This window comes from Macaca nemestrina, chromosome 11 (genome assembly GCF_043159975.1).
Source record: "Macaca nemestrina isolate mMacNem1 chromosome 11, mMacNem.hap1, whole genome shotgun sequence".
NCBI lineage: Eukaryota > Metazoa > Chordata > Mammalia > Primates > Cercopithecidae > Macaca > Macaca nemestrina.
Genome location: NC_092135.1, coordinates 47,007,447 through 47,029,938, shown reverse-complemented (window position 1 = coordinate 47,029,938; position 22,492 = coordinate 47,007,447). Strand labels below are relative to the sequence as shown.

The 22,492-nt window shown below is 40.8% G+C and overlaps 1 protein-coding gene and 1 long non-coding RNA gene across 8 annotated transcripts in view; one reads left to right on the top strand and one right to left on the bottom strand.

The window, feature by feature from the left end:
• The window catches only part of LOC139357109 (uncharacterized), a 32,511-nt gene extending 16,456 nt beyond the window's left edge, over nucleotides 1-16,055 (top strand). Inside the window, exon 3 of the long non-coding RNA XR_011609760.1 lies at nucleotides 15,940-16,055. This is a non-coding gene — a long non-coding RNA (uncharacterized lncRNA). The remainder of the gene's footprint in view (nucleotides 1-15,939) is intronic.
• LOC105492691 (LY6/PLAUR domain containing 6B) overlaps nucleotides 1-22,492 on the bottom strand; it is a 188,844-nt gene that overhangs the window by 116,541 nt on the left and 49,811 nt on the right. For 4 of the 7 annotated variants that reach the window (XM_071072719.1, XM_071072720.1, XM_011759922.3 and 1 more), the window contains exon 2: nucleotides 8,567-8,661. The exons of the other annotated variants lie outside the window; for them this stretch is intronic. The gene's annotated coding sequence lies outside the window, so the exon portion shown is untranslated. The remainder of the gene's footprint in view (nucleotides 1-8,566; nucleotides 8,662-22,492) is intronic. 7 annotated transcript variants of the gene reach the window in all.

Sequence of the window (22,492 nt, the reverse complement as noted above, 5' to 3'; positions counted from 1 at the left end):
GTCTACACAACTAACAAACGTTCCAGCCATTGCAATCCTAGCTGTTTACCCAACAGAAAAGAAAATATATATCTGTACAAAGATCTGTACACAAATGTTCTACTAGCTTTTTTTGTAATAGCCCAAAGCTAAAGCCAACCCAAATGTTCATCAACAGGCAAAAAGATAAACAGATTGTGGCATAACGATACAATGGACTGTTATTCAGCAGTAAAAATAATGATATGCATGGCCGGGCGCAGTGGGTCACGCCTGTAATCCCAGCACTTTGGGAGGCCGAAGCGGGCAGATCACTTGAGGTCAGGAATTTGAGACCAGCCTGGCCAACATGGTGAAACCCCATCTCTACCAAAAATATAAAAAAAATTAGCCAAGTGTGGCAGCGTGTGCTGTAATACCAGCTACTTGGGAGGCTGAGGCAGGAGAATCGCTTGAACCCGGGAGCCAGAGGTTGCGGTGATCCAAGATCATGCCACTGCACTCCAGCCTGGCCAACAGAGCAAGATTCCATCTCAAAAAAAAAAAAAAAAGATATGCACAACATGTATGAATCTCACAAAAATGATGCTGAGTGAAAGAAGCCAGACAAAATGCAAATTATACTGGCAGAAAGTACTTCCCTGCCTGGGCAACAGGGCAGGCAGGGATGGGTGGGAGGTAGAGATTTCCAAAGGGCACAAGAAAACATTTGGGGGTGATGAATGTGTTCATTATCTTGATTGAGGTGATAATTTCACAGATCTATACTACATATGTCCAAACTTAGCAAACTGTACACTTTAAATATGTACAGTGTATTGTAGGTCAATTGTATCTCAAAAAAGCTGTTTATAAATAATAAGATGAGATTGCCTACTTGAGGGTGCCCTTTGCCAACCTAAATTTTGGCCTCATTGCAAAAATTTTCTTGAACAGCATTTAGGAACAGACTGACATTGTTAAGCTTAATGCTCTGTGAAATCGTCTAAACTAATTGTTTCAAAAGCCTGTGGCAGCAGTTTTCTGAGATTATATCAGAGGACACTTTTCTTCTTTATGCAAACATACGTTAACGTTGCCACTAGATACCATGCAACGCTTTCACTGTACTCATCTCCACCATGTTTGTGCCAACTGCTGAATGTGTTATTTCATCTAAAGAGGACCGAAAACAATGCCTTGAGTTCCCTTTGTCATGCCTGTCACGATACAGCATGACTTCTGCAGGAAACAGTTCAAGAGAGACAGCAGATCTGAACCACAGGTGGACTGGGTGGTGTATGTGTACCTAGAGTACATTCATGTGTGGAAAGACTGAGAGACGGTGAAGGACACGGACACAGAGGGACATATAAAAGGACCCTGAGTCAAATATTAATTAACAGATGTGTTCCCTTTCTGGAAATTTCTTCCTTGGCTGGGCACGGTGGGTTTTGGAGGTCAAGGCAGGTGGATAATTTGAGGTCAGGAGTTCGAGACCAGCCTAGCCAACATGGCAAAACCCCATCTCTACAAAAAAATACAAAAATTAGCCAGGTATGGTGGTGGGCACCTGTAATCCCAGTGACTTGGGAGGCTGAGACAGGAGAATCGCTTCAACCCAGGAGGCGGAGGTTGCAGTGAGCTGAGATCGTACCACTACATTCCAGCCTGGGTGACAGAAAGACACTCCATCTCAAAAAAAAAAAAAAAAAAAAAACACAAAACAAAACAACCCTTCCTCGGAGAAAAAATATGGGGCCAATCACTTGACTTCCAAATAGCTGCCCTCCCTCCTACATCTTCTGGTCCCACCCTCGGGAATTCAAAATCTCCAAATTGATTCTTCAGCTTTTGCTTATGGAACAAGTATACAAACAACAGATACACGGGCATACTTGTGCATCTGAACCCCAAATCCCTCCAACAACAGTGCAAATGTTTCCTTTTATTTGCTTCTTAGCAGAAGTTGTCAGAAACCCGTATTATTGTGGAGGCCTCTCTTCCTCACGCTCAATAGTTCCATCTCACTGTGTCTCTTTACACTAACTCACAGTTTCCTAAATTCAGCTGTGCCAGTAGTAACTTGGATTTGATTAAAACAATGAAGATGGCCCATATTATTGTTTACCAACTACTTTTTAAAAGTGATTCGTTCATTTTATATATTAATTTATTTTTTCAATGTGCCTTTACTTCTTTAAGTAGGAAGCCAGTAGCCCTTGGTAAAGGTAGAGGTAATTCTAAAAAGAAATACAATGAACATTAACGCTGTGAGTAAATGCCTACGGAATTTCCCAGAAGCCTCTGGGTCTACATGCAGCTCTCTCTTTGTGGCTGGTATGTCTAATTAAGGCATCTCTAGCACTTGCTGACATCCTTTTTTAACAAAGGGATACTTTATTTTCTTCTTAACTAATGAATGGGACTGAAAGCGTTTTAAAAAGAGAGTAATTGGTTACATGTGTTGAGTGGGCACCACCTGAAATCATCTCAAGCCATCCGAGTTCCTGCCTCTGAGATCTCATTGAGAGCCTGTCTTTCTGAGCCTTGAGGCCAAGATGCATTCAGAGTTCACATAAAAGTCTGACCTACTCTGAGGACCTGGTTGTAAGTGTCAGGGCCCCACCAACCCATATGGCACCTTTGTCCAAATGAAAAAAGTGCCCACTCTCGGCAGACGAGCCCTGCTGTGTTCAAGGTTTGGAGAAAGGATGGTGCCTGTGGCAGTATTTGAAAAGGTCTCCCTTGCTCCAGGCCAACATAGCCTTCTGCCAGACAGCACATGAGGTGGATCTTGGCCCCCCTTCAGCTCCTGGCTGGGTGCCCTTGGGCAGTGATCAATAGGCACAACTATACATGAGGGTTTGCCAAGCATTACTTAAGCTGCAGCATTTTCACTAGTTACTATACATTCATAATTCTGTGTCTTTTAGGACTTTTTAGGGCTACTTGTGATGTCCCTCCCCACTGCACCCCAATTCTGCTCTATTTTCTGCCTTTGGCATGTGCAGTTGCTTAATACGGGGATGCAAAAGGGGATTCTACTGGAAAAAAAGGAAGCAGTCGCAGTTCCCTTGAGGGTTCCAGATGTTCCCTGGTTTGGGCTCATTCCTGCTTGCCTTGTCACCTGCTACATTTGAGGCTGGCTCTGGAGGAGAAGCACCCCTTATGGAGACGGCTAGGTTCCTTTCAGTCCTGCTGATATTGAATAGCTGAGTAATCAGCTGTATTTGGAGGTATGCCTCTTTTGCCGACGGCACGTACTGGTGAACATCAAGTCAAGGTAAATTATTGAAAGCAGCAGAACTGACAACAAGAGGGTCTATTGTTTAAGTAAATGCATTCTGACTGTCTGAAGACACAGCTCTGACCTGCAAGATTAGAACATTGACAAGGGTTGGTTCAAGAAACAAGAGGTGAATTTAAAATGCTGCAGAGAGCTGACGGCAGGAGGGCCTGGGTTATATTAACACAGACAGGAAGCAGATTTTTAAAAATTTGTTTTGCTTCTTACACTTTGAATTCTAGGTCACTCACAGCTCAGCCTGCATGATAATTTTTAAAAGAGGATTTTAAAACATAAGTTCAAAGGTGAATTTGTTTAGCCTTTTACTATAGCTTACATAAAGCTACCAACTTAACAAGTCCACATAAATAAGACAGACTTAGTTCATAAAGACCAGTGGGAGTTGGAGGGATTGATGAGAAGGAACTAACCCTGTCCAAGTACAGGAGCATTGACTGGTTAGCCCTCTTTGAAGGTAAATCTAAAAGGTCCTCTAGCTCAGTCTTAGGACCCATGCCAACTGGTGACAGGGCAAGGGGATCCAGAGGATAAAAGCAAAGGTCCTCTGTGCCAACCCCTACCAAAACATTGCCCCACACCCAGAGGCAAACGACCCCTTCTGCCTCCAGCCTGGGCTTTTTTCTGCCAAAGTCAAAGGACATCAACCTAACTTATGCTTTTAGAAGATCCAAAAGGGGCTGCTTTTGAATACTAATTTTGAAAGAAGGAAGGAGAAAAAATAATCCGTCTAAACCAAAAGTGTCAAACCGGCATCAGTTCATGAGCCAATGCCAAGTGATGAGGACTGATTGCTTTGAACACTGAGTTAAGAAGGATTCTGGGGTTACACCTGGGACCAAAAGACAAGGGGCTATGTTTGATGATAACTTGAAAATACAGGATGACCCAGTTTAGATCATCATGTACTCTACCACAGCCCATCCCTCTCCAGCCGCCCCTGGCCAGCATCAAAAAAATCAATCTTTTCCTAAGAGGAAATAAGTTGGTATAAATGTTCTCTTTAGAACAAAAACACGAAACTGAACATGATGAGGCCAAACTGCTCATTCAGAACAGCATCACTGAAATGATGAGACCCCTCAGGCTGCCCAGAACAGCTCTGTGAGGCCTGTGTGACCCCAGAAAACACTTCCTAACCAAAGCCCCTGGCTGCCTAGTTTTTAAATATCACACTGCCATGTCAACAAGCTTACGAATGGTCTAACTCGAATCATAGACAATCTGATGTCGTCTCACCTTAAGTGCTAAGTTCTATTCTCAGTTCTGAGACAAACAAGATTTTAAAGGTCTCTGGGTTTAAAACTTGTATTCATGAATATCAGCCCGCTAGAAAAGGAGGCATTTGACCCTAGACCATGCATTGCCCTGGTGCCACGGACAAAGTTTTTGAGAACTCTTGGAGGCCCAAGACGGACCTAGCTACCTCCTGGTTATCAGGACTCACTTCATTATACAGAAAATGTGGTATTTGACAGTCTTAGCGTTCCACTGAGTTCCAGGGATGAGGATCTCAGAACACGGATTGCCTCCTGCTGGCCCTGCTGTGACCCTAGCATGAGGGGGCCAAGGATCCTAGGTGCAAGGAACTTGTCACAGCCTGGGGATGACACATTTAACTCCTGCCCAGCTGAGATTGTAAGGGCCTGGCAGCCCCCAATGGGGGTGACTGTCTCTGAGTTGCTAGTTTAGCAAATAAAAATACAGGATGCTTAGTCAAGTCTGAATTATAAACAACATATATTTTTTTTAGTTGTTATTTACTGTAATTCCGGTTTAAATGGATGACCTGGCATTTATCTGGCAGTTCAGAGACCTACTCTGGTCTGTGAAGAAACAGATTTAAGACAAGTGCCTCTGTCCCTCCCTGAAGGGATTTACCTATCCTCCCGAGTCCAATGGGCCACAACAGCAAAGCTTGGTTTTTTGCAGATTTCACTAAGAATGGGCAGTAGACCTTCAAAAGTTCAGTTCATCAACAGTTGTACGTGGAGGGTGTTAATGGTCATTGGCCATCAGGAAACATTTACTTAAGCAATTGTTTTGGCAGCTGGTCAGGAATTCAGGAAGCATTCTAAGCCACTGATCATTACTGTGACAGTTCAATACGTGGGAAAGGCATTTGGGAGCCTTGCAAAAGTGTAGGATGTGGCAGTGCATCAAAGTCCCGTCATCATGCATTTGTCTTAAACTTTTCACTGTAAGGCAGTATGATAAAAAAAAAAAAAAAGAAAGAAAGAAAGAAAAGAAAAAGCACATGTATATATACATAAGTAGATATACAAAACAAAGTTCCAAGGTACTCATACAATAGACAAGTTTAACTTACAGAAGCAATGCAATAAACCAAAGCCATTTTTTTCTTTCTTTCTTTTTTCTTTTTTTTTTTTTTTTTTTGAGACAGAGTTTCATTCTTGTTGCCCAGGCTAGAGTTCAATGGCACGATCTCAGCTCACTGCAATCTCCGCCTCCTGGGTTCAAGCAATTCTCCTGCCTCAGCCTCCAGAGTAGCTGGGATTACAGGCGCCTGCCACAATGCCTGGCTAATTTTTTTCGTATTTTTAGTAGAGACAGGGTTTTACCATGTTGCCCAGGCTGGTCTCAACCTCCTGACCTAAGGTGATCCACCTTCCTCAGCCTCCCAAAGTGCTAGGATTACAGGTGTGAGCTACCACACTCGGCCCAAAGCCATTTTTAAAAATCTCCTTGGTCATATCCTATACAACTCATGTGAGGAAAGCAGATTTCAACAACATGGATCAAACTCAGTCTAAGAATGTAAAAGTTACAGAAACTTAAGAAAATTTAAGTCTTAGGGATTCAAAATTGAACTCAGAATGTATAAACATAGGTGCTTGCTCAAAAAGGTGTGCTGAAATCATTCAGGGAGCACATGAGGGCTGGGTCTATTATCTCGTAGGATTTTCCACCTCAAAAAGTGAACAAAAGACAAAGTTATAACAAGGAATTATTCACCATTTTTATTTGCAAGATCTTTAAAAGATACTGCCCAAAGTAATAAAAAAAGTGTAAGATTTCACTCAATGATTATTTTTCTATTATATTACCTTCTATTTCCTCTCTAAATACACTGTATGTCTATGCATTAAAAACCATTTGAGTACATGATGGAATGACAAAAATACCCCATAAAAATCTGTTGATGTTTAAATTCAAGCACATTCATATTTCCAACTGATGGATCAACAGCCATTGACTTTTTCCAAAGCTGGTAAAGCAATTGAATGTATTTAAGACTTTTTATTGCCTACTCTGTAACTTTGTATAAATCTCTGATAATATGGAATCCAAAAACTCTGCTTTCTTTCGTTTACAATTATGCCTAGTTACATCTACTCTATCTTCCAAAAGAAAGTACAAGGATCCTAGGCCAGAGGAATATGTCACAGGCTGGGGATGGCACATTTAACTCCTACCCGGCTGAGACTGCTAGGGCCCAGCAGCCCCCAACGGAGGTAACTCTCCCTGAGTTGCTAGTTCAGCAAATAAAAATACAGGATGCTCAGTCAAATCTGAATTTCAGAAAAGCAACAAATAACTTTTTAGTCATTAGTTCTGTAATTCGGGTTTAACTGGGTGTCCTGGCATTTATCTGGCAACCTTACTTCCCTCCACAATGTGTTTCCAGGTATGGTGTACACAAAAGGATATTCCTTCCTAGCATCCTGTTGGGAAGACTGCAATTTAAGCAGATAAAAAGTTGAAGAACATTCCCATTGTCTGCATCTTGTTCCTGAAGGCCTCATACTTTAAGGACTTTCACAGTGGCTTTGTCCTGCACTTCCAGTAGGAGAGGTTCTCTTTGCGGGGGTGGTGGCGCAGGGCAGGAGCAGAAGACAGTAGTGCATGGTGCCCATGGAAGCAGTGTGCCCACAAGTCTTTCAGGATTCACTTCTCTAACAACGCACAGCTCCTAGGGCATTTTATGCATAATAATAATGTGTTGCTATTTTTGAGCACCTGGTTACTATTGGCCAGAAACTGAAATTGGCAAGCATGTTTGGATGCCTCCCATTGAGAATGGAGATTTAGCTCCACATTTTGAGAAGTGGCTCAAAAATACTCCTATAAAAACAACTGGAGTTTTAGAGGTTCTATTCACACTTTTAAAAAATTATTTCCTTTGGGCCTGGAAAAAGCAGCTGATCTTTCTTTTTCTTCCTCTTGAGCTCTACAACATTTTGTTTGTTCCCTTCTGCTCCTGATGAGACCTTTACCTACCCACAACTAATGAATCCCTCAGTCAGCAACTTGCTATCTTTTCCCACCTGCAGAGAGTATGTTTAGGAAAAAGACAACTAAGAAGAGAAAAAAAATCAACCACCCAGGGATATTCAGAGGTTTAATTATTGCCTGGAAAGCAACACCCTTTCACAACATCTTTAAGACTGATTTTCATAATTACTTGCTGATTGAAACTGGGGCTTGCAACAGAGTAAACTCATTTCCATATTAATATTAAGTAATGATTAATGTCGCTCAGGACCCAATTCGGACCCAAGTAGAAATGAAAGAAATTTAACCCACAAGTGTAAATTTGCTACTTCCATTCAATAACTAACATTCAACAAACTTACATTTGTGCCGTGATAACCCACAAAGAGGGAGTTCAGTTACCTCACGCCATCACGAACACATGACCTCCTCAGACCTGACATCCTGCTGCCCATTTCTCTCTCCCTGTCCCTCCCTACTGGTTCTAATGCTTGTTTTTCTATCTTCTCTACTTCCGTGTGTGTCTCTCTCTCTTTTTCTCTCTGTGTCTCAGTCTCTCCGTGTCTCTTTCTGTATCTCGTTGTCTTTGTCTCTCTTTTTCTGTGTTTGTCTCCCTGTGAGCCATTCTCTCTTCTTCTCTGTCTTCTGGTTGTGTCTCTCTCATCACTCTTTTTGTGTGTCTTTGTGTGTGTCTCTGTCTCTCGCCGTGCTTCCCTCTGTCTTTCTACGTGGGTCTTTCTGTGTGTGTCTGTGTGTCCTGTCTCTCTTTCTCTCTCACTGTTCCTCTCTATGTGTGTCTCTTTCTCTCTCTGTCCCTCTCTCTGTCTGTGTGTGCATCTTCCTCTGTGTGTCTCTGTCTCCTATCTCTCTGTCTGTCTGCCTATGGTCTCTTCGTCTGTCTCCTGTCTCTCTTGTCTCCTATCTCTGTCTCCCATCTCTTTCTCTGTCTCCTGTCTCCCACTCTCTGTCTCCTGCCTCTTTCTCTCTCTCCCTCATTCTAACACCCTCCCTGGCTCACTCTCTCACCCCCTTGCATCACGGCTGCACCCTCTCCCTTTCACTTACTTGAGATCTCTTGCTCCATCCTGTGCTCTCTCACATGGCCTAGTTCATGGTTTTGCTCTCACTCCCTCTCTCTCCAGCCCCAAGGAATCCAACAGCTTCAGCACCAAACATTAAAAAAAGCAATAATTAACTAGATTAGCTAAGAGTAAATAATTTTCATTGTTTGATCTAAATGCATACAAATCTCTAAGTATTCCTATGCTTAACCAAACTCCCATGTGGGGGAAATACACAGCTACACTATTACTAATTTTCACTGTGAAAATTAAATGTCTTCAACTGTATTTATCTGAGAGCACAGTATCACAATGGATGGAGTGCATACTACCCTTTCAAAAAAGTCCTTCTATTTTATTTTATTTTATTTTATTTTATTTTATTTTAGTTAGATATGGAGTTTTGCTCTGTCGCCCAGGCTGGAGTTCAATGATGCAATCTCGGCTGACTGCAATCTCCACCTCCCGGGTTCAAGCGATTCTCTCACCTCAGCCTCCCGAGTAGCTGAGATTATAGGCACCTGCCACCATGCCCAGCTAATTTTTATATTTTTAGTAGAGACGAGGTTTCACCATGTTGGCCAGGCTGGTCACGAACTCGTGACCTCAGGTGATCTACCCGCCTCAGCCTCCCAAAGTGCTGGGATTACAGGCATGAGCCACCACTCCCGGCCACCTTTCTTTTAATATATTAACTATGGTTTCCATGCCATAATCTTGTAAAATAAAAATTCTTAAACATTAAAAATTCCATGATAAGCCAGAATAATGATATAATAATAATTTTTTTCTTTTTTTTTTTTTTTTTTTTGAGACGGAGTCTCGCTCTGTCGCCCAGACTGGAGTGCAGTGGCCGGATCTCAGCTCACTGCAAGCTCTGCCTCCCCGGTTTACGCCATTCTCCCGCCTCAGCCTCCCGAGTAGCTGGGACTACAGGCGCCCGCCACCTTGCCCAGCTAGTTTTTTTGTATTTTTTAGTAGAAACGGGGTTTCACCGGGTTAGCCAGGATGGTCTCAATCTCCTGACCCCGTGATCCGCCCGTCTCGGCCTCCCAAAGTGCTGGGATTACAGGCTTGAGCCACCGCGCCCGGCCGATATAATAATAATTTCTTATTGTTTTGATAGCAACTGTTGGAGTTGCTACTTGATACATGCCTCATCCTCCTTAAAATTCCTTTGATAAGAGGCAAAGCAACACCAAGCAAACAAAGCAGCCACAATATGGCAGGGGTTTTGAGTAACAAGGCAGATCTATCTATTGACAAGGACGAGAAATGAAATTTGAGAATGCTAATGGTGCTTATGTTCATATTTTTCTATAAATATTTAGTTTTAAATATTTTAAAAGTAAAATCTATTTTTGTTTATTCTTCTTCACAAAGAAGAATCTGTCTAAGAGCTAATGAGTGCTCTCAAGAATCCCAGTCTTACAGGAAATGCATAATTATTCTACTGCTGTAACAGGTACCACATCCAGAACCTAATCCCTAAGTGGTTAACCACAGGGCAGCAGTCTCCCGACGACCTATTCATTTCCACCAGTCTGGGGTTCAGGAAGATTTTTCAGGCAATCCTTTAGATACTTGGTTTAGCAAATCTAATTATGATCTTTATGCACACAATATTTTCCCCAAGATTATATCATGTCCCTGGCATTCCAGAAGTCAAGTTATAAGGCTTTATTTAATTTTTCAAATTTTTTCCAGAGTCCAATCATTCCTATGTCATTCACTCACATTTATTTAGTAAAATTGTATGCCGACAGTCGAATCCTTTCTTAAGCATTTAGAAAAGAAAAAAAAGTTTTACTCTATGAACTATTGATTATGTCTACTCATTCATACATAGGGATCAAAAATAATTAAACCAGTACCAAAAAATAAGTAGATAATTATTTTCTTATTTGCTGGAGAAACTCTTCTCATTTATTATACTATGTTTATTTTATCCATTTCTTGTTCCACCACTTTCTATCCATCCCATAACATCAAAGTCATATTCTATTTGAATACACCAGGAGAAAAAGTCAAGAAAACTCTTGTTTCATTATAATCATAAAGACAAAATTGATGTAAAGGAATTTCAAAGTGTTAAGAATTACAGATGAAGAAGCAAATGCATCAACAAACTGGTAGAAGAGCTGGATGTAAATGTGAGAAAACAATTTAAAGTAACCATCATAAATTGGAAAAAAAAATCAGATTATTCAAAGACAAGAGCTGAATAAGCAAAATAAAATGCAGATTCTTAATATATGCAAGAAATGTAGAAGAAAATTTGAAGTGGAACAGAAATTCACAAATTGTTTGTTAACAATCACAAGTAATGAAGACAATGTGATACTGGAACATACATGTAGAAACAGGTAATAAAGAGACCCAGTTCTGTCTAGATAGTGAACAGGTACAGCTGAAAATCTCAAATCCAAAGGAAAATTCCTGAATTTGATGTTTAAAGAGATGGCCCATGGGCACTTAGAGGAAAAGTAAAGATCATCAGAAACCACCATGGATTGTCTCAGAATGATGGACAGTAGACTACTCTTATTTCCTTTTGGAATAGCGTGCCCAGTCTTATTAACGGCAATACTAGCAGGACATCTGACAGTTTATTGTGAGGTCCCTTTAGACCAGGGCCTATTCCTGCCCTGGTTCCAGCACCAACAGGCCCTTCCTCCACATGTACATCTGGACCGATACAGACTACATCAAACATCTGCTTGAATCTTGGAAAGCAGCCTCCACCACCAATGCCTCACATCCCCACTTCTTTGATCTCTGCCAAAAAAGTAAATTCCTACCTATGCATTCCCAAACTCTCTTCCTCATCCTTTTTCTCCCTGGCAACCATCTTCCTCTGCTCCCTGCCCTCCAAACCTTTCCATTGTACCTTCTGACAGCCTTGTTCCAGGTCAAACAGTCCTTAAGCATCTACAGCTCTTCTCAGAATACTGTTTCCAACTTTTGACTTAAATTGAAATTTGACTGCCTCTTGAAGATATTGCCTATTCCCCTGCTGATGCCAACTATTCCCTCCTCCCAATCCAAGACATGTGGATTAGTCTGTCTGTGAGTGACAGAATCCCCAAGATAGCAATGGCTTTAGAAGATAAGACAATGTATTTCTCTCACATATAAAAATAAAAAATACCTTGGGGTGGGCTTCACAGACTCAGGAAGAACCCAGGTTACTATTATCTTACTGGCCCACCATCCTCAGGAGGGCCTTTTGCCTCATGGTACAAGAAGGCTGTCACTTTACAAGAGAGCACAAACATATTGAAGTTAGCAAGAAGACAAAGGGCTTCTTTTTTCTCTCTTTAAGGAGGCTTTGTGTCAGGTGCATGTGCCACAGCCACTTATACTCAGGTGCATGTGCCACATGCACTGATACTCTCTATTAGTCAGAATTTAGTCACATGGCCGCAGTAGTTACAAGCTGGTCTGGGAAATGTAGTCTTGCTCTGGGTGGCCATATGCTCAGCTAAAAATTATGTTTATATTTTTAAGGAAGAGCAGATATGGAAAGTCAACTCACAATCTCTGTCTCAGATGTGAATATCTTACTCCCTGGGCTACTTCCAGATTGTATGCCTGTCTTGGTTTATAAAGATCGCCTAGTCACTTCCACATACTCATTGATACCTGGCCTGTGGTCTTCATGACATTCCAAGTCTAAGGCAACTCTCACGACATTCACAGAGCCTACTCAGCACCCCTGCATCACAATTATTCTACTTCCTCAATGCTGAGACTTCCACTTCCCCTCCAGCTCTTCCATCGTCTCCCCTATCCACACATTAAACCCTGTCATCACCTTTGATATCTTAAATTCACCCCCATCACCACAATCGCAACCACCAATCCCAATTTCCTATCCTTCCAGCTTTCTCACTCTCTACCCTGACACACATCAAGACCTCTACTCCTCCGAGAGCTACATTTTTCCCAGTCTATTAGGCTTGTACTCTCTCCCTCTCTCTTTCTCCCTCTCCTTCCTTCCCACACCCCCCACCCACCCTTCCACCCACAGCCCAATCTGGACAACACAGTTGTTTACAAGAACTATCACCAGCAGCCCAGATTTCCATAGAATCACACTCCACCTTGCCAGCAAACCTCCATCTTCAATTGATTATTTCTAAAGCAGTAGTCCTCAAAACTGGCTTAAATTTGTCACATTATTTTAAAATTATCCTTTTATGCCACTTTCTCTTCTACTAAGGCCTGTAACTTCTCTACATTTTATTTCCAAAAGGGGCACAGTATGTGATTCACAGGAGACATCTAATAAATGTTGATTGGTTTATGGGTGGAATGATGGATAAGTAAATTAAGGACAAGAAGAACAGAAACTGGACTGTAGTATACTTAGGTAGATGTGTAGATTTGTACCTACATTTTAAAAAAAGAATGCCAATCATGATGAATATAAACCCAAGGGAAGGAGTGAGAGGTATTGTTCATTACTTTATCCTTGGATTTGTCCTACTCAGAAATATGAATGAGGACATCGTTGGCATGGTTATTAAAAAATACCAAAGACGTGACACTAAGAGAGTGAAATAAATGTGGTATTCCAGAGCAAGATCTGAAAGCTCTCACTAGGCTAGAATAATGGTCCAGATCTTTACTCTTTATATATATAAATATATATGTATTCTATATAGTCTTTATATATAATCTCTTTCAATCTTTATACATAACCTTTGTATTCTTTTATATAATCTTTACATATAAATTTATATATATTAAAATAAGGATAAAAGTAAGGTCCTTCATTTCATTTAGGTCCTTTACTTAGATCCAAAATCCCGACTTCACAGAGGCAGCAATAAAATAGAATAAACAGAATTATACACATGAAAATATATCTGTTAAGGTTTCATTTTATTGCAAAGTTGAGTGTAAATCAAGAGTTCCCCAAAAGCTAACGCTACTGCATTCTATCTTAATAGACATAAGACATCAAGAAATGAGACCTACTTTAGTCTGTATATAATCACACTTCAACCACTGTTTTTAATGCAGGGCACTCACGTGTTTTCAGAATAATTTGAATGGACCAGAACAAATTCAAAAAAAAAAAAAAAGTAACCACACAAAACTCATGGGGAAAGTGTGCATATGAATCACTGTTGTAGCTGTTTCTACGCTTAACACACTAACATTGCCAAATGCTGTGGTTTTACACCCTTGTGATTTCAAAATGATCAATGCCTGTCGCTTAATAGAAATCTGTTAAATAATTAAATGAATAACGACAAATGCTTATTGCTCTTATATCAAGTTTTTAAAGATTTAAGACCCTTCTATTTGCTTAATGTAACCAATATCTTTGGGTCCTCTGCCTGAGTTATCATCCCTAAAAGTCTGAGATTTATTTTTAAGAAAAGTGGCATTCCTTCAAAATAACTAAAATATATATCTCCATTTATGTAATTCTTATAAGCAGAACTTTGGTAAGTCGGTTTAATATGAACAATCCTGGAGGAACGGACTAAGAGTACTGACAATATTAATAAAGATCATTTCCTAACATTCTATGAATACCTCTGACCTCTCTCACTTGAGCCCAAAGAAAAGAATTCTAAAATGGAACGGAGTGATCCAGAAAAGCTGATTCAATTGTATTATTTAAGTGCACATTGATTTCATTCTGCCACGTAAATCACCATGACCCTCTGTTCAGTTGAAAATTATGTCAGAACCATTCTTGGAAAATCAGTCAATTTGCCAAAAAGGGAATATAATTGTATGCAGTCTATATTATGTTAATGGTTAAGCTGGATTTATGCTCTTCAAAAGGTGAATTCACATATTTCTGAAATACAAAGTCTTTTTCAGGGATATCACCTGTTATCATTAATTCAACATCTTATGATGACACAAAATCCTCACCACACTAAAGTAATGGAAAGATACACAGAGAGAACTACAAAATTTACTGACCCTTCCAATACAGAAATCAAGGCAGAGCCATAGATTTTGGGTTCCCAGAATAGGTTGTCTCCATCCCCATTACACACTCTTAGATGCATTTAATAGAGGAAGAACGTGAGGTAAGATCTGAGCACAAAGGGCCAAGATTTCTACCACAGCTGTGAAAAATAAACATTTGGCTGCAATAACAACGCTCCAAACACTCACCCATCCAGCCTCTGCACAATTAAGCAATTCTGATTTTTTTAAATAAATTTACTTTGTTAATGCTTTTTTAGTGAACCATCAAAATATTTTGAAATAAATGCTTTAAAAAGCCTTACAGCTACAGGATGAACAAGACTGCACAGCAACAATTAAAACCAACCAGCACACAGAAAACCAGGAATTGTTAATAGACAAAAGAAGCTGTCAGAAATTTACTTCCTCTATTTATTTAAAATGAATGCTTTCCTTAAATTTTCTACCATATCCATTGAAGCATAATATTTTCAAGCAATAAATACACAGAATATGAGTTGATCATCCCTGAAAATATATTAGCATCAGATTTGAGTATTTTAATTATTTTACAGATTCTTTTGTCCATATTAAGCATAAAAAGGAATGGAAGAAAACATTACTAGATTAAAGAGCTTAGCTATGAGTTAGAGTAGAGGGCTGGCAAACGCATGGAATGTATGTTACCAATCATCCCTCCAGAACCTGCAGACCAAGCTAATCCCAGCACTTCCCACTGCATCCAGAGGCAGCCTCCCCATCCTCAGCCCAGCATGCCAACTGGCCCCTTCCAATGTGAAATCAAATAGGTTAATCAACACCAACTTTGACTCACCATAGATTTCTACACAACAGAAGATGAACTAATTTCCTGGAATGTTCATCCATGTTTGAAAGACTCTTTTATGTTCCACCACATGTCAAATGACTCTTTCAATACTGAAAAATAACGATCACAGAAGTCTGAACTTGATTCATGTATAGTACACTAGGCACTATACTACACACTTTACATGTATTCTATCTTTTCGTCCTCATTATACTGGGTACTAATATTATCACCACTTTAAGGAAGAGGAAACTGAGTCTTTGAAAACTCTTCAAAAGGAAGTATGTGGTAGCTCTGTCCAGTCTTCATTCCAAAAACTGTGCTTTTAGGCAGCACTCAGTACTGTCTCCCCTTTTCTTCTCAAAGGCTCAAATTGTGTATTTTATGAAACCTTTAACAGGAGAATTTCACAAACTCTATTTGTCCTGTGTCTCTTGGCCCTAACAAAGTTAAATACTACTGCAAAAATCCCCTAAGTTGTCAATGCCACAACATTTTGTTTAGTTGTTGCACAATGGTCCTACCACTAAATCTCTTATTATTGCACTTAAATTTCATTGAATGTTATTGCACGTGCTTAGAATTCCTTTGTGATAAACTTTCAGGAGGATTGTCATGTGGTAGAGCTGCGCAGAAATTATTGTGTCCCTACATCGTTAAAAGTGGAATGGGAACCATCAGCAAGTGGCAGGAGAAAAGACAGCGTGGCTGGGATTTGCTCCTGGAAAACAGCACTTTCCATGTAATCCTTGGTCCAAAGAAGAAAGAAGCAACCAAACCAAGAAGACAACCACACATTCACATAACTAAATTTTGAAACTAGAAAATCAAAACACTTGGACAAAAGAACATGTATGATATGAATGTATCTGTTTGAATTTTCCTCCCCCTGCCAGCATAACTATATTCTGGATTGTTGTACCCTAGCCTACACTGAAAACACAGACCACAAGCAATTAAGAAAACATCCCCAAATCCTACACATTTCAAAGAAAACCTCTGAAAGACTTTAGGTTAGTCTGTTTTCCAGATGTCTCAGAAGGTTCTAGAAGCCACTCACCATCACAGAGAAGAAGCTTAGGACATACTTGACACCCACAGAGAACATAACAATTCCAAAGGTGGACAGTAGGGGACATAAAGTTGTGGGGGAGGGACAACAGGAGGAGGTTACTGTAGGGGAGGGAGCAAGGAGATATGAATCCTGTGCTTATGAGGCCGAATGTTGATGGGAGTTGAAAGGCACCAGAAACCAGAGCACTAAATTCTTTAACTGCAAAGAGAGATGTGAGATGAGCATTACCCCCTAGTGATGGCCCAGAATTATGAACCCTGCCAATAAAGCAGTAATTTTCAAATTCCATTTGCCTAAAATCTCCTGAGGCACATGTTGAAAATGCAAATTCCTGGGCTCTGTTTACATGGGCTCTGATTCAGTAGATGCACAGTAAAGGGCCCAGGGATGAACATGTTTTAGAGCACTGCATGTAATTCTGATGCAGGTGGGCTAGGCTGAGAGGCTATACAATTTCCTTTGGGCACTAGGTCCCAATTCTGCTAGCTGCACCAAGTAATTGTGAGTACCTGTTAGTAGGTGGGCAAAATTCTGGCAAAGTGCCTCATATATGGAGAATTTGCACAACAAATACACAGTCTGCCTGTTGGAGAGGTATAATTTTTTTTTGAGACAGTCACACTCTGTTGCCCACGGTAGAGTACAGTGACATAATTACAGTTCACTGCAGCCTTGAATTTCTGGGTTCAAGCAATCCTCCTGACTCAGCCTCCCAAAGCACTGGGATTACAGGCATGAGCCATCAAACGCAACCATATTACAACTATTAAAGAATACTTAATGACTGCTTTCTTTACATACCTGAAAATCTAAAAAAATGGAGAAGAAAAGGAGAGCATGAGGTAAGTATTTTTTTCTCACTAAACTCAATTATTGTAGATCACTCCTTAACTTTATGATTGCTCTTCTTATTTCTGATACTTTTTTTTCAGGGGAAGGGAGAAGGGAAAGTGGCACACCAGAGCACTGTTTAGGAAACTTGCTTTTAACAGTGTAAGGTTACAAGTATATTCATGATTGTTAATATTTGAAACAAAGAATAGGATATGTTTCTTTAGCTCCTGTTACGAGCTGATTGTGTGCCCGCAAAATTCACATGTTGAAGTCCTAATACCCAAGTGCCTCAGAATATAACTGAGAATATATATATATGAAAATATATAACTGAGAATACATATGAGAATATAACATTTGGAGATAGGGTCCTTTTTTAAATACCATCTTACTTCATTGAGAGGAGATACGGTCTTTAAAGGAGTAATTATATTAAAACAAAGTCATTAGAGTAGGCTTTAATGCAATATGGCTGATATCTTTATTTAAAAGAAAATTTGGACACAGATCGTTTCAGAGAAAAGTTGATGTGAAAATACAGAGAAAAGACAGCCAGCCTGGGAGAGAGGCCTGGAAGAGATCCTTCTCTCACAGCCCTCAGAGGAAACCAACCCTGCCGTCACCTTAATCTTGGACTCCCAGCCTCAGAATTGGGAGAAAATACATTTTTATTGTTTCGAGTACTGGGTCTGTGATATTCGGCATGGCAGCTCTAGCAAACTAATACATCTCCCCATAGAAAAAAGGGAAGCTGTCTTTGTTCATCCAATACCTTCCCTAGGACAGCCTATGACCCCTTACCCTTTGTCCTGGCTCTGATGGGAGGCCAGCCTTGCTCAAAGTTGACACCCCAGAGTAAGACTCAGCAAAAGGAAGGAGAGAGTAGCACCAGATTTAAAATTATCTCTTTGTGATACTTTGAAGCTCATGGGACCATGGCTGTTCAACTTCCTGCAGCTCCTTCTCCTTTCTTCAGTCTGGAAGAGCAAGATGAGGACTGGGGAGGTGAAGGCTGCTATGAAACCAGACCCAATATCCACAAGTCCAAAGACCAGCCCACTCTTCTCCTTGCCTTTCTGATCAGGGGGAGAATGGATGGCTGCTTTCTATTTTCTAGATGTAGCCTCCTTTGATTTTATTATTATGAAATGTATACAAATGCTGGTAGGCTGTTTTACACTGGGACGACTGCATATTGGGGAAGTGTTTATGTGTATAGCAGTGAGGGAGTACATTCTAGAAACCTTTGATTTTGGAAGAAGAAAATGGGCCATCTTCCGTCCTGGTCAAAACACTTCATCGAAAGTGCATCCATGCATTGAAATAGCTGAGCCTTCCACCTGGCAATGCTCTGGATTTTGACAGAGTTGTTTTTAATGGACCTTTCTTCTGTTGCCTGCAGTAATTGAGGCATAGATAGCCTACCTTCCTCTTGCAGGTAATCCCAGTCCTCACTGATCAGCCTTCTAAGCAGAGAGCTGCCTTCCCATCCTCTCCCACTAGTCTGTGATCATTCTTCTTCCCTATCAGTGATAGAAAAGTTGGAGAAAGGATAATGCTTCAAATCACACAAAAACGTCTTAAGAAAAGTTATCTTAACATACAAGTTACTAGAAGAATTCTTCAGTCTCCTCTTTACTTTAGCAATATTTATTTATCACCAAATTCTTTCTTAAATTCTACAATGTTATAACTGGCTCAAAGAATGTTGATTCTTAAAGAGAACTAACTCTCCACATCCACAGCCCATTGCTGGGACATTCCAGTCTTTAAGCTTGTTGCCAATAGTTAAGAAACTACTTTAAAGGACTCAACTCTTATGCAAACAGAACTTACCTAACTCAACTTCCTCAAAGGCAAAAGAAATCCCAAAGAAAAGTCAAAACTGGAAAAAAATAAACAATTCTCTTAAGCCACCCCTTCCCACTCCAGTTGAGGCAGGGGGCCAAAGTCTTCCCTTCATTTCTTTGGAGTTTTGGGTTTGGGTTCCTACTGCAAGGGCTTCGCCACCAACTCAGGGTGAAAAGGACATGTAGCAGATGGACCTGGCACATAAAGAGATGAACAGCAGGCCACACAAAGGCATACTCTCTGGGGATACTGAGGGGCACAAACATGTAGGGGTTAGGACCATGTAGTGCAGAGACAGATGGCCTGTTTGCAAGCCCAGTTCTGGCAAGTCTGAGATGTGTAACTGGGCAATGGACAACCTCATGGTGGCTCAGCTTTCTCATCAGTATGGGGACTATGACACATCAGCACCTGTGACAGAGGTGTCAGAGGCCAAGAGGATCAATGCACAAACAGCTCAAAGAGTGTGAGATGCTGGCTGGCACATACTAACTGGTAAGCAATTTTAGTTGTTTTTGCTGTTGTTGCCTCCCATATCCTTGAGATCTAGTCTGTACTTCATCTGGAGTTGGTATCCATGTCTGTCTATGGCTACTCTTTCCCAGTCACTGACACTAAATCACAGTTAGGCTGACTTTGAGAACCAAGAATTCCACAACTAACTTTGAGACAAAACGAATCAACAGAAGAAACTCAAAGGCAGACAAGGCTAGGAGTCTATGGGAAAGGTCGCCTAAGAGGGGAGAAGATGCAGGCAGAACAGCTCACATAACACCACAGGTCAACAGAATGTCCTTATTAATCTGAACATTCCTTGTATCATCTTAGATTTTAAAATATGAATGAACTCACGTTTTTTAAAATCTATTTCCTACCTCTGTCCATTGAACAAACCTATACTGACTTCTGCTAGCAACAAGCCCACCTGGCATCCACATCTGGGTTTCTTAATGCATTCTCCACAAAATATACCCAGGGATTCTTAATGCATTCTCCACAAAATATACCCAGGGATTCTTAATGTATTCTCCACAAAATATACCCAGGGATTCTTAATGCATTCTCCACAAAATATACCCAGGGATTCTTGGAGTATCTGGGATGGAAACGTGTAAGATGAGCCCAGGACATCTGGTGGTGCCAGAAAATAAGGCACTATTTGTCACAGGGGCTCAATTTGAAGGACAAGTAGAGTGTCAAAAATAATAATGCCTCTAACTGATCATAAATATTAAATAAATAAAAATCATGACTCCATAATGATACTCAGAAAAAGGGTGAGTGAAGAAAACTCTTCTTCACAGAGGAATGCCAGTAACTCAAGGTAGAAGGAGTAAAAGAATTACAAAATCTTAATTTTGCAACTCTAGTGGAGTAGCTAATACAGGCTACTTGACTTAAAGGAAACTTAAAAACTGGGTTGGAAAGTTGACAGCATATTTGCACTTTGCAAAATACCACCCCACAAACTATTACTAATTGCAATTACAAATGTTTTTTTTTTTTTTTTTTTTTTGTGAGACACAGTCTCGCTCTGTCACCAGGTTGGAGTGCAGCAGTGCAATCTCAGCTCACTGCAACTTCTGCCTCCCAGTTCAAGTGATTCTCCTGCCTCAGCCTCCCAAGTAGCTGGGACTATAGGCATATGCCCCCACACCCAGCTAATTTTTTTTTTTTTTTTTTTTTTTAGTAGAGACAGGGTTTCATCGTGTTAGCCAGGATGGTCTTGATCTGCTGACCTTGTGTTCGCCCTCCTCGGCCTCCCAAAGAGCTGAGATTACAGGCAGGAGCCACTGTGCCTGGCCTAAAGTGTATTTTTACAGTGGAAAGATCTAGTAGTCATCAGCTCAACATCAGTAATATTGAGACAGCAGGGCATCGTGCCATACGAAGTTCACAGCATCACCTATGAAGTAGCTTTGGCAAAAAATGTTTAACCTGAATCTACTCATGCCTGTAAACCTAGCTTCCAGTTTACAGGAAATACACAGGATAAAGGAACAAGTAAATGACATGTAAAGAAACCATCAAGAAACCCATAATATGGGGCATTCTCTAAGACAGCTAGGCTAGACTCTTCAAAAAATTAAAAAGGAAGGTGTAGAGACTGCTACTGCTTAAAGAAGAATAACCAAATACAACGCATCTTTTTTTTTTTTTTTTTTTTTTTTTTTTTTTTTTTTTTTTTGAGACGGAGTCTCGCTCTGTCGCCCAGGCTGGAGTGCAGTGGCGCGATCTCGGCTCACTGCAAGCTCCGCCTCCCGGGTTCACGCCATTCTCCTGCCTCAGCCTCCCGAGTAGCTGGGACTACAGGCGCCCACAACAGCGCCCGGCTAATTTTTTGTATTTTTAGTAGAGACGGGGTTTCACCGTGGTCTCGATCTCCTGACCTTGTGATCCGCCCGCCTCGGCCTCCCAAAGTGCTGGGATTACAGGCTTGAGCCACCGCGCCCGGCCAACGCATGCATCTTGATTTTTATCCCCGTGTTGGAAAAAAGCTATGTTTTCAAATAAGCAGGGAAATTTGAAAATGTGCTAGATACTATTAGATAATAAAACAGAATCATTGTTAAGTTCTTCGGTACAATATTGCATTATGGTAATGTAGAGAGAATGTTCTCAGGAGATGCATCTCAAGTATTTAGGGGTGAAATGCTATGATGTCTGAAACTTAAGAGAGAGAGCGAGACAGAAGAGCAGACACAGCAAAATGCTAACTGTATGCTGTTGCAACACAGGCAAGGTATGCATGAAGCGCTTTCCTTTTTTAGGAACTGCTCTGCAGGTACGCCCCCCTGTGCCATTTTATTCCCATTCGAGGGTACTTTATTCAACCTCTCCAGAGTTTAGCCCAGAGACATGGATTTCTGCGTTAGCTTCATTATCTGACAGCAGGAGCATCTGCTCTACATGCTGGTATCAGGTTTCCTGTCCAGAGGCACACCCAGGTGCAGCCAGGGAGTCAGTGAGAAAGCTGTTCCACACCCTGAGTTCCTTATTTCCTACAGGCAATGGGGTAGAAAGGGAGCCCTGAATTATGGCTGTACCCAGCCAGGTAACGCTGACAAGCTTTTCCAGCTGCCTTACTACATGGTGATTATTCACCACACAATGGAAGTCCACCCAGCCTGGGTCGTCCACTGCCACAAGAGGAGCCCCAAATGATTTCAAATAGTAACAGTGCCAACCACAGCTCTTCAGTACTCATTACATGCCAGACACCATTCTAAGTGTCTCACATTTACTATAATTCATGGATTTCCAGATGGGGTTAATCTTTACCATCGTATCATTAAGTAATACTATCAAGTACTGAATGGAAAACGCTGTCAGCAAAGGCAAAAAAAAAATTGCAATATAATTTACATTCGTAATGCTAAGTCATCTTTGCTAGAAAA